This window comes from Echeneis naucrates, chromosome 13, assembly GCF_900963305.1.
Source record: "Echeneis naucrates chromosome 13, fEcheNa1.1, whole genome shotgun sequence".
NCBI lineage: Eukaryota > Metazoa > Chordata > Actinopteri > Carangiformes > Echeneidae > Echeneis > Echeneis naucrates.
In genome coordinates, this window is record NC_042523.1 from 10796426 (window position 1) to 10809540 (window position 13115).

Below are 13115 nucleotides of genomic sequence, written 5' to 3' on the forward strand. Positions count from 1 at the left end.
AAGCAAACCCAAACCTAGTTACAATGATGCATCAGACTCTAATCCAATATATTTTCTTCTCCATTAAATTATACTAGTGTGCATGTAAAATTAATGAAGGAATCTATACATTTCCGGTCCCACATGAGCACAGCCCTGCATGAAAACAAAAAGTATATGTAATCGAAGAAAGAAAAAGTCAATCTCAAGAAAAGCAAAACAGACCTCAAAGCTGTTTAGTTTGAAGCAAATGTGCTGCAAGGATTATCAGAATGACACTTTCATTCACTCAGGTCAAGGACTCCTCTACAATAAAGATAAAGTCGTGCTCACAAATGTTAAAACAATATTAAGCAGCTGCTCACTTCTGTTCCTGTCATTGCTCCACTGTTGGCTGACTAAAGGAAATCATTAAAGCCCCAAAGTGTGTACAAAACAAAGAAATACGAAGATGTCAAGGAAAGTTTAAGTACACTGCAGAAAATAAGCAAATGAAAAGTTGTGGAAGAAAAACAACCGTTATAACAATGTCGAGCACAGTCTAAGAACCAATGACAATGTTAGAAATGATTAAAAAAAAAAAGAAGAGGATTTCCAACTCACATGGTGCCCAGTCACCTGAACCAGACAGCTGAAGCTGGATCAACTGATCCCAGCAGCCGGTGTCTGTCTGTGCCTCCAGTTTGAATATTGGTTAAAAAAAAAAAGGTTGGAAAATAAAGTCTTGTGCTTAAAATCCTTTGACTGCAGGAAAAATTAATGATGAAAAATGTCTCTCATAAAGTTAGAAGGATAAAGAAGATAGAGAGATAGCGAGAAACAGACAGAAGGAGAGAGAGAGAGAGAGAGTGTGATGATGATCCACAGACGGCCAGCTGAGAGCTCCACATCTGTTCAGACTGACACGCCCTCCTTCTTTTCAGGACTGGACACATGTAGAGGCTGGAGAATCAGGCAATTGGTGAAGCGGGGGGTGCAGATGAGGAGGAAAATGTATATTTGTGTGTATGTGTGAGAGCGCAACAGAGACGCTGTGCATGAAAGAAGCAGAAAGAAGAGAAGTTGTTTTTAAAACTCCTGGTTTCTTATTCTTCCTGGGACAATGTGACCCCACTCCTGTAATTTCTGAATCTCTGAATCTGGTAAATCCTGTTGACTAATCCTCAAACAATCCAGGGCTCAATCCTCTCACCTCACGTGAGCAAAGGGGCTCAGCTGGACATGGATATGATGTAACACATGGTCATTTCCCTCACCAAGGCTGCTGTCACTGCCATCATCATCATCGCTGCACCCGCATTCATATTCTCTAAATTACGATTAGCAGATCGCTTTGCTTTACATTTAATCATACATGACATGCAATATCTGCTGAGCCCGTTTGTGGAGTCCACATGTTGTGAGTTTGCCATAAGGCGTACACACACACACACACACACACACACACACACACACACACACCTTGGCTAGAAAATTATAAATATGATTTACAGAATTATAGAGAATAGAATTTCTTTTATGAGACTCCAACAAAACTACCCTAAGACCCAAAAAGGATGGGATGTTTCAGGTTTCATTATTTGTTCCTGTAGGTAGTTTTGTGTAGCAGTAAAAAAAAAAAAAATATATATATATATATAAATAAATAAAGAGCAAGATTACCATAATGACTATTAAAAAGACTTTTGGGTCTGTACATGCCAGGCTAATCTTTATGAAGGACATTGATTTATATGTTTAGTCTGCATATATGCCTGCTACAAGGAAGAAATATTTTATTTGAATGAAGAAATACCTTTTAATAACTCGTTCTAAAATATTTTACACACAAACCTCTTCCTAATGCAGAACTAACAGGAAATAGTGTGCATTTTGCTATGATGATAAATTCTCTCTTTCCAAGCACAGTTTGTCACCGTTTACATCCACAAAAAGGTGTAAATTCACTGTCCGTGTGTGAACAAAGGTGAAGCCTGACCTATAAGATCACACTTACAATGCTAACTTATTTATTTTCAGTAGTTGTAATGTAATTAAGTCTGCGGCAGTTGCTCCTGTGTTTTTGTTTTCAGGGATTGAGCAAAATTAAGGGCCATGAACTTCAAAGGTCTTTCTGTAGCAGCTATGAATTTTATGGCATTAAAAGTGTTGCATGTTTTCATTCTGGAAGTTTTGGACTGATAGACTGAGTTCACCATCCACAGAGCTCTGCTGCTAATACAGTTACGACATCCACCCAAAGCACAGCCCCTTTTATCATCAGCACACGAGAAGATGCCATCCTTGATGTATATTATGAGACATAGATGCCAAAATCTTCCTCCATCTACTCATAAAGCATGTCTGTCTCCCATCCATGCTTTACTCATGTCACTGGTGCCAAGTAATAAAGCCATCTATTGAAAATGCATGTGTGAGATTAACATCTCTATCATATTCACGCCTGCAGCTGTCAGCATATCAGCCCGAGTTTTGATTGATAATGAACAGCAGGACAGAGTAGAGAGGAACTGTCTTTTATTTCCCAGCTTAGCAACATAGTTTTTCGCTCAGAAATCCTGTTATTCCTCCGATTTCATTTCCACCCGCGATTGTCTTGGCTGTGAGCAGCATCCAATGAACTGACGTGAACGTGCCGTAACACGTTAAGCACCAGTAAAAAGGTCTTGCCTGGAATCAGACTGTACCTGCAGTGACAATGAATGTCTGGAATCTCATTCCTAGTATAATGCCATAAAGTGCTGTGCATTACAGGTGTTGCGTCTTGATGAATGTACTTTGTGTACCAGGGAGCACGCAATCAGAACGGATCAGGGTTTCTGTAGGTTGATGAGACAACGGGTAGCGGGTGTCGACAGTAATTCTAAATCACACACAGATATTCCATGATGAAGTAGGATAACGCCCCGTGGTCTCCCCTCGCCAGACTATTCGTGTGCTTCTTTGAGCAGGTTTATCCTCAGAACTGTGTCATTCAATTGTTTATTAAATGAAGGAAAATCTTCACTAATCCATTGTTGTCTCCATCTGGGATGTGTGTTTGTATGGCTGCAGACACAGACAGATAGAGACAGTTTAAGACGGGAATAAGGGTCTGATATGAGTAAACTGCCAATAAAGGGGACACGGGCGTGATGCTATGTAGTCTCAATGAACTCCGTCCCAATTATATTTTGCCAAAGGCTGTCGCTCAGCCTAGCCACGCTTTATATCACCTAATTGGATTGTTCTCTTTAGAATAAATAATGATTTTTGTTTTCCTGGAGGGTGTCTTGGCTATGAGAGACCAGCAGAGCCTCAGCTACAACAGCAATTAAGGCAGATGGGATGCCCAACTTGCAAACCTGCGAAGAATAATCAAAGGAAAAGACAACCCTGTGACGCACATCTGCACTGGTGCCCAATAAACCCTTGTGCTGTCTTCACTTTCACTTTCACACAACGTGTCCTCGGGGTCGAAAATGACCCGCCTGCACTAAACCCCTAAAATAAATCATTTCATTTGAAGTCTCAAATCTATTTTGCATGTTGAAACAACCTGTCACTCACCACAAACTTTGTGAATATCTGGGTTTACACATCAGCTCTCTCCCCTACTGTCATTTCATTGTCATGTTGTTGTAAGTTTACATTTTTTATAATTAGGCAAAAAAAAAAAAGTTAAATCTTATCCTATCTTAGTGAGCAAATGGAGATGTTTGTTGAAAAATTAGAACATTTCAAGAAATGTTTGTTTTGTCTGTGGTGTGGTCACTGGAGGGGAGATGCTGCGCATGCGCAAGAAAGTTAGAGTTTCATCTGAGTTCAGCCAGCAGCACACATAATCTCAACTTCTCATTGTGTGTGTGTGTGCGCTTTTGTGTTTTTTGTGGTGCATAAATGATCTGCTGGGTCAAAAATGACCCCTAGGACAATCTTTGTGCCCTTTTTGCATACAGCTGTCATGGAAATATGAACAAAGGCAGTGTTTCACTTTTTCAAATGTTTGGCTCACTAAAGGAAAAGTCATCAAATTTCAAGATGAAAAAATATGATTTGGGTGTTTTCTGTGCTGTTAAACATGGTCTTGGGTCAATTTTGACCCCGAAGATAACTCGAGGGTGAAGAGCTCAAATGTGCATCTGCTGTGGTATCCTGACTCGTCCATAGGGGGCAGCACATTCATGTGAAAAAACAGATCATCTGATTATGAGATAAAACCACAGGGAAAATCCTCATATCACCAGAACAGATAAATCTCTAGATATTAAACTCATCAAACAAGTTGAGTGAACACTGAGGAAGAAATGAGATTTTGAAAACCAGGATGAGCAGATGAGCCCAAAAATAAGCAAATAGGTGTTTATCTTTTTACTGAAATAGGTGTAATTTGCATGTCTAACAAGGCATCCCAACCCTATGTTGCTGCGTGTTGATGTGATAAAGCCAAGGATAAAAAGTCAGTCCCTCTGTTGAAGCCCTGGGGGAGCAGTGTAGGCCTTAGTAAAGATAAACTGATCCTCTTTAACCAGCCCCACTCTATCTCTCTGAGTAATCTCTGCTTCCATCCATGTCTTTTCTCATGCGAGTCCCTCTCTCGAAAGCTTCAGCCGATGCTCTCTATTTACACCTCTCCACCCCTTTTTCTCATCGTTACAACTGCCTGAAAAATGAACTGATGCTCTGAAGAATTTCTACGATGCTATGCTGTAACAGTCAAAAAGAAATAATGCCTTCTTATTCTTTAGCCTTTACTATAATATGCATTATTGTCACCTGTCATTGGAAATAAGATTTTTTTTTTTTTTTATCTCTACAGGTTTCAGATTTACCACATTTGTCTTCACATTTTGAGTGGAAAGGCAATCTTGTTCTCCTAAATCTATAGTTTGGCTTATTTAAATAAATATACTGTCATTAAAAAAAAAAAAAAAAAAAATTAGGGCTTGATTTTTTCAACTAAATCCTTTGTAATCAATGTAAACTAAAATATAAAACTGAGAAAAGCATTACTCGCATTTTTCAGAGCCTAACCCTAACCCTGATTGATAAATTCATAAATAAACATATTTTTGCTAAATGAAATGTTCATTTTATGTATTTTTCTGTTTGTTTGTTTGTTTGGCATCGAAAACTGTCTTTCTTGTGCCTAGAAAGCAAACCGATTAAAGGTTTACTGCTGCGCTCGCGGGTTTGCAGGACTGAGCTACATGCTAATGTTGGCATGCTATGAGCGCACAAAGGCAATATTAAGATGGCGCTCACTAACGATTTGGAAATAGCATTCCCATCATTATCCTAGGCAAAATGTACCCCTAGATGCTAAAAAGTGATAATTATATTAACAGAAATAGAAATGTCCTGGGACGTAGCTCAATAGTAGAGGCCCCAGTTTGCAACCTCAGCCACAACACAATCCAATTGTAGGCGTGTTCTTGTCCCAAGCATAGATAAATGGGGAGGGTTGCGACAGAAAGGGCATCCGGCGAGCCAAATAGCCAAATAAATCACGCAAGTCACAGAGCTGAGTTGCTGTGGCGACCCCAAATAGGGAAAAGCTGAATGGGGGGGTACAGAAATATAACAGTTCTACATTGACCAAGCATGGTCGTTTTAACTTTCACACTTCAGACCTGTAAATCAACAATCTGTATAAACATTTGCTAATTGGCACTAAACACAAAGAACAGCTGACGGTAGACAGTACCGATAGTCAAGATCTTTCCCTCAACGCCAGTTAACCCCCACTGCATCAACCCTCTGCTACTTTATAAATTGAAGATCAGTTTTCTGCTCAGACAAACACTGCAGATGAAACTGTGTGTCTGAACTGGGATCTGTGTCACAGCAGTGCTTAGAAAGTCTTCAAATGACCCCATAAACGCCTAGCTAGCAAGAATAGACAATACAGGGATGAATTATTAAAGCATCAGCAAAGCCATATGGGAAACACTCGCTTTGCAGGTCGTACACTAAGTTAAGTCTTCAGATAGAATATTTTTCATCTGCTCCTCATTAAAATGTTTCAGAGGTCTGGCTGGTTTTGAGAACTGGATGACCTTGAATTTAACTTGAAATATGCCATTTTTTACTGTGAAACAGCAACTGAAAATTGATTCCCCAGATGTGTTGATGTCAAACGAGGACAAATATGAACAAAGATTACTGCTGAACCAGAGAAAACGGGGTTATTCTGTGTCTTTTTGACAGGGAGGAATGTAGGACAACAAAATGGCCTGTTGGTGAAAAACTGCACATTGGATTGACCCTACAGGCTTCAACCAGATGGTGCTTCAATAATAAATATTTGGGGAAGGCTCCTTTAAATTGGATTACATTAGTGTAATCTCTGCAGCTATTTTAAACCATTTTGAGTGTGCTATCTCATCACAGTAGCTTTAATCCCTCTTAACTTTTGATTGTGTTTAAATTGATTCTCTTCGCACACAGCTCTACACTCCCACAACCTCCCTTTGGTTCTCACTGCAAACTCACGCCTTTGACTCTCGCATGTACTTGGACTAGGGATGGACAAAATGGATAAATTCTCTATCATGTTGTGTTTCTTGGAGTGAACAGAGGTTCACATTTAGTAGCTAAAAATGACCATGTTGGAGCCGAGCCTACTACAGCCTGTGATGACGTCACCCGTCTTGCTCTGACACGGCAGTGTCTCCTCATGAATGTCAGTCAGTGACAGGTGTTGTGAATGATGTATATAGAAACATCATAGATATGTTTAAAAACCACATCACTGTTATTGAAAAATGTTCTATTATGATATATAATGACATTGAATAATTGTCAGACACATGAAATAATTCAGACAAGAAAAACGCAGATAAACAGAAATGTCTTTACAGTATCTTACAGTATATATGACCTTAAGGTAAAGTAAGGACCTGAAGACAAAGTCTAGAACTGCACTTTGAGTGAACATGAAAGCTTGGCAGTTATGGAAATTTCGAAAATCTAATAAAAATGTTGAATCTGTACAGTACAGTAAAGTGTTGGTCTCCTTAATGGCCTGCGGTAATATTTCCATGCCCATAGATCGACTAATCCTCCTCTGCATATTCATTCAATTAAGTGAATCAACAGGATTCAAGTCTTTAATATCCCCAAAATTAATTGTATTGAAAGTTTTTGGGAAAAAAAAAAGAGCCTTAAAAGCATCAATAGTAAATTATCTGCCACTCTGCTGGCAGCACAAGCCCTGGACATAGAACAGACAGACTACTTTCTTATAAAGTTGGAAAGGGTGAACACAGTAGCCATCAGCTGAACATTAGTATTCACCCCAAGTTGTTTTTGGCCTCATGGTTGAGTCCGATATTCTCTTTTTAGATCAATTTTCCCCTCCACTCTTTCATGGCTGCATGCTCCACTCGGCTGAGATCACCTGCTAGTCCCTAATTGTCTGTCTGACATTTCCAGCTTCCCTATGATCATTATAGGTACACATCACAACTAGAGACATCGCTCACAAAATGGTCATGTGACGCACATTTAATATAAAAATGACACGTGGACATAAAAGAAAAACACAAAGCAAAGAAAAAAAATTAAAAAAGAACTCACTGACTCTTTATTTCCTTTCTGCAGCCTCGTCGCTCACCATGCTATTGTTGCTGCTGCCCACACAAAAGTGTGAGGATGAGGCTTGGGTGAGACACAAAGTGCCGATCAACTATTTTTTTTAAAGACACCATGTGAGTTCTCATTACAGACACTATTTATAACTTTTAATTCAGGACCATCAAACCATCTGAGGCACAACTGCTACCATAACAACATCTGATAATGATCTTTTCAGAAAATTTTTTTTAATAAATAAATAAATCACAAGCCTGAAAAACAAAGCAGGCGCTTTAAATGTATTCATCTACTGCATACTGGCGTTCGTGTGCCTTCAGCACTTTCTCTTCTGAATACAAGACCTCACTCAAGTTCAATGACATTTTGAACCTTTTCACTCGCCTGCAGTTTGTCCTTCAACCCCTCCTGCGTTTATTTTACTTGCATGATTATGCACCTGCAGCCACAGAGGCATATATGCTTGTGCATTTATGCTGAATGCCTTTCATGTCTTCTTATAGCTGACATCCAACACATTCAACCCCAATGCACAACATGAGACAGACAAGTGGGAAACAGAGGAACGCGTTTCTATAGTCGGCGGGGGAAGGAGGGAGCAGTGGGCTGAGTCTTTGATCACATGCAAATACCACACACACAGGGGATATAGGTGTTTATGCATGAAAACAAAGACTCCTATTGAAGACCAACTTTGCTGAAATGTGCAAGTTTGTTTGTGAGTGAGTATTGTTGTTTGGGCTGTGTGAACAACTTAAAACCCAACAAAAGTCCAGGTCAACAGTCCGAGCTGCAGTTGATGTCTTCTGTGATTGTGGTGTTTTGGTCAGTCTGACGCAGGGAAGTTAGATGCCAGTGGCCCATCACTAGTCCCACAGTAGCCCTTCCCAACCCCCCGTCCAGGCACCTCCTGGGTCCAAGTGGCAGGGAATGAAAGGCAAACTGAGAGCTTAAATGGGTCTGCAATGTTACACCACAACAGAGACCTCAACCGCCCTGCCACCCCTCACGCCGTCTCAGGCCTTTGAAGAAGATATTTATAAACCATTAGTGTGGCAGCAGGGCGAGGGTTGGCTTTTTTATCTCCCAGATCTGTCATGAGCTACCATGCACGAGGGGAGCTGTGCTGACAGAGTGACAGGGTGAGAGCTGTTAGGGTCACTGCGACACAAGTCCAGGGCTGAACACAACGGCTGAGCCCCCACAACTGCCTGTGGGACATGGGGAAGGCTTAGTGCACCCCGACTGTAATTAAGAAGTTGATAACTGATCTGATTTCAAACTTCATTCAACTGAGCTCTCATCAGAGAGGAATTATAAAATGAGGCCAATAATCCATCTGCAGCATCAGATAGTCAAATGAAATGCCTCCCATGTTTATCACAAGAGGTGAAGGGTGAGGCAGGGGATGCATATATAAAGTGAAACTTGTGTTTACTCAGCCTTGGTAAATCTTTCATTTCTGTATGTTTAAGGTTCAGTCAAAGTCATAGAGGCTGAGACCAGCAACATACTGACCTATAATTAGCCATTATTTATGTATAATGTTTGTGAGAGAACGCATTCAAAAACTGATTATTATTGTCAATTCAGTCCAAAGACAGACCCTGACAGACAGTGTTAAAATTAAATCGGTGGCTTATATGTTACACAATTTCTTGGTTGAGCAGTGACCTCCTAGAGTCTTTGCTGTTCGCCTGTCAACTGGTCAGAGCCAAAAACTGTCCAAATGAGCTCTAATATTTCTGTGCAGAGTTTGCATGTTCTCCCCGTGTCTGCCTGGGTTTCCTCCCACCGTCCAAAGACATGCATGTACAGGTTAACTGGCGATTCTAAATTGACCGTAGGTGTGAATGCGAGTGTGAGTGGTTGTTTGTCTCTGTATGTCCTTGAGTGTTGGCCCTGCGATGGACTGGCCACCCGTCCAGGGTGTACCCCGCTCCTCGCCCGATGTGAGCTGGGATTGGCTCCAGCAGCCCAGCGACCCAGATACGGATGAAGCGGATGAAGACGAGAGAGAGCCACACTAGCTGCTAACCCGTGGTCCTATTCGTAAGGCTAAATTGTGTTATAGTGGGTTGAATCACTCTTCTAGTCTAAATTGCCTCACAAAGCATATTAATAAGCATATTCATAAATGTCAAACTTTTATTTTTATCCCTAAGAGCGATTAATGGTAAAGAAAAGCTTTCACCAGACATTCAAAAGGCTGAATGCTGGTCCATGTGTGCCATAAAATCATCCGTTTCCACAGAGGTATTCCATCAGGTGATGTGAATTTCCCCCGACTAATCAATTTTAATCACTTGAGCTTTTCATGGATTGATTCATTTATTTGTAGGAAAATTTTATTTAAACCAACATGTGCAAATTTAGTCCTTTTTCAAAATTCATCTGAAGTGTTCACAATTTAAACTTGACGTTACTTTTTTCCGTCCACTCAAATTCATTCACAGAGTGTATTTTAAAACAATAAACAGCTGGCCAAAGTTATAGAAAAGGCCCTGAAACTTTCGTGCCTTCACACAGGGTGTAGGTGTGTGAATACATATCAGTATCTCTCAAAACCAAAGAAAACTACTAAGGGTTAGGGTTGCTTGTTGTGGAAGCCCAAAAATCACATCAGGTGTGTTGTGATACGTGCTACAGACCTGTTGTATTACCCACAAAGCAACACAATTGTTAAAAAGGTAAGGGGGTAAAAGTAATCCCACATCAGTGGCTTTCTGCCACTTGCTTCTTAGTTCCTGACCAATATCTCGGATGAACAAAAATGGAGTGAGCTTCCACTGAATGCTTTTTACAACTTTTTGCATGGCCCACACTCATCTAAAATTAACTTTCCTACGAAACTGATATCTCGAAACAAAAAATAAAATCACAAAATGGTTTTATATTGAAAGATTGATATGAAAGATTTCACAGAAAATTATATTTGATGCTAAATTTGTGGACTTTGTAAGCCAATACCTCTAAATCATAGAGCTGTTCATTCTGAATAATTTTCAAATTGGTAAAATATCCTTCCATCCATCCATCTTCTACCACTTTTCCCTTTCTGGGTCACGGGGGTGCTGGAGCCAATTACAGCCAAATTTCCGGGTGAGGGGCAGAGTAGACCCTGGAAAGGTCACCAGTCCATCACAGGGCCGGTAAAATATATATATTGTACAAAAGTATTTTAAATGTGGTTCATAATCTGAACTCAAATTGAAAACAGATTATATAAGATTTAATTACAACACAGTTTCACTGTTATAGAGGTGGTTGGATTTGGGCAGCAGTGAAGCACATGATTGCATCACCCTACATCTCAACCTCTACCTTTACCTTAAGCACAAAAATGGCTCCATTAATAATTAACATCTCCTGCTGCACAAGCCATTACATAGGCTAAATCAATATTTCAAAAAAATCCTAATTATAGCCTACCATATTACCATGGAAGGCCAAAGTCGCTGCACATACCACAATAGATCAGGAAGAGGTATGGACTAAAAGTAATTATCTCTAGCCATTATTTAGAGAAAAAGTAGGACTTTTTAAAATATATTAATGTTTAGAAAGACTAGCCTTTTAAACTGCCTGAATAAAGTTAGAAATGCTGTGTGATGAGTTTCTCTCTTTGCAGCAGATACAGAAGACGTGGATTGTGTTGACCCTCTCCTCCAGCCGACGCTCCTACACACAACCTCACCTGTCCATCTACAGTCCAGGTGAGGGGCCTGACCAAAGGGGAGTCACAATCTGTAGCTGTAGAGCCAATAGGAAATACTGTAAGTCGGCCCAGCCTGTCTCCCAGCTGCTCAGCTCTCTGATTTAGCACAAGAACATGTTCAAGGGTCAGTATTCCCAGATCACAGAAAGATCATCGCCAACTTAGCACATGTTTAAACCAAAAACAGCACCGAATTAAAACAATACAAGAGACCATGTTACAGGAGACACTATTCATTGTGACTTTTATCACAATAATAATTTGATCATTCATGGTTTGTTCAGCTGCGTTTCTATGCTTGATGCTCTATTTTGCAGTTCAATCAAGTATATTATTGTACCACTGTGCATATATGTGCAACTCACAGCTAATTCATTCTTACGACACAAGATTCAAGCTTTCAGGTAGACAACTGTTGTTGCTTGTGATAAATTCACATGAAGTAATCCGGATCAACCAGTTAATGAGCATTTATACACATAGTAAACCAGATGATGCCCCGTGATGTTTTAGTAGCAGAGCAAATAAGCACATCGGAGATAAATTTGTCCTAACGGTGTATTTGCTGTTATTATGGACAAAACATGTAACATCATATAATATGTTAGATGGTTAACTTGTTTAAACTCACATGGATGTGTAATTCACTAATGTTTGTCTACATCAGGAGTTGATGTTACTCTGCAGTTATATAAAGCCAGCAGTCCTAACTGTCCATTGCTGTCAAAGCTAACAGTGTGTGACATTTTACTGCTGAGTGGAATGGCTTGTAGTCATCTGTTTTGAACTGACAAATCACAGGCGTGATTAATGTGGCCCCATGATTTGTACAGGTAATTTCACTTTTGCTTTACTTCCTCGCTATGCATTACTGTGTTAATGTGATGTCCTTTATTGATCCCTGTAGGGAAATTCTCTTTTCACAGCAAGGTGTGAGTGTGGGGTCAGTACCAGGAGAGCTGCCCTGCAGCTGCTAAAGACTCAGTGTCGTGTTGAAGGATGTTTTGCCATCACCGGGGTTTAAACTTGTGGCCTGTGATTAAAGAGCAGCCACCAAATTCAATATGCCGCCGAAAGCTGTCTTGTCACAATATTAACATTTCCCGTACAAGTAAAAACACATGTATAATCATTCTTCTGAATTTATTTCAAAGTGAATATATGTGCCATGAACAGCACTGAATCGCATCATTCTGCTACTGTATCTCGTTTCCCACATTGAAGACACAAGTAGACACAAGGGAAAAAGGATGCTGCACAAGAAGAGAGAGCTGCTGCATGCTTTGCCTTCTCCACAATTAAGAGCAGCAGTAATTTAAGAGGTGAGAGGACTGTAATCAACAAGGATTATATCAGAGTGTAAAAGGATTCAATGGCTCCCACACCGTGACATGATAGATTAAGTGAGAGAGGCTTTTAAGGCCTCTCGAGGGTCTGCTTGTGGATGCATAATAAACTGTGCTTTTGTTAAAGTGCTCCCCTCCAGTGTTGGGATTAGATGGAGAAGCGTTGCTCCCTTGAGACAGACTGTGTGGCATTTCTGTGTAATGGTCGAAGACATATGAAAGAGATGTTTTCTAGTGTTTATATAATCCTCTTCTCTCCTCTTGAGCTACTTTAGTCTACAGTACGCTGATAGATAAAAAAGCTGCTGGTTTAATCAGAGCAGATTTGCAAAGTGGTATTTACTCCAAGATCTGGGCCACAAAGAAATGGGTGGAATCAATGAAATCGGTACTTTAGTCTAGCACTGTGACTAACACAATGATATATTATTTTATGACTACATTTTCCAACATTACAGTTGTCATTATTCTTTAACAAGATATCTGCACAGCCTTAC

The 13115-nt window shown here is 40.1% G+C and overlaps 1 protein-coding gene across 1 annotated transcript in view; it reads right to left on the bottom strand.

Annotated features, from left to right (window-relative positions):
• esamb (endothelial cell adhesion molecule b) overlaps nucleotides 1–13115 on the bottom strand; it is a 51100-nt gene that overhangs the window by 7830 nt on the left and 30155 nt on the right. The gene's annotated exons all lie outside the window — the stretch shown is intronic.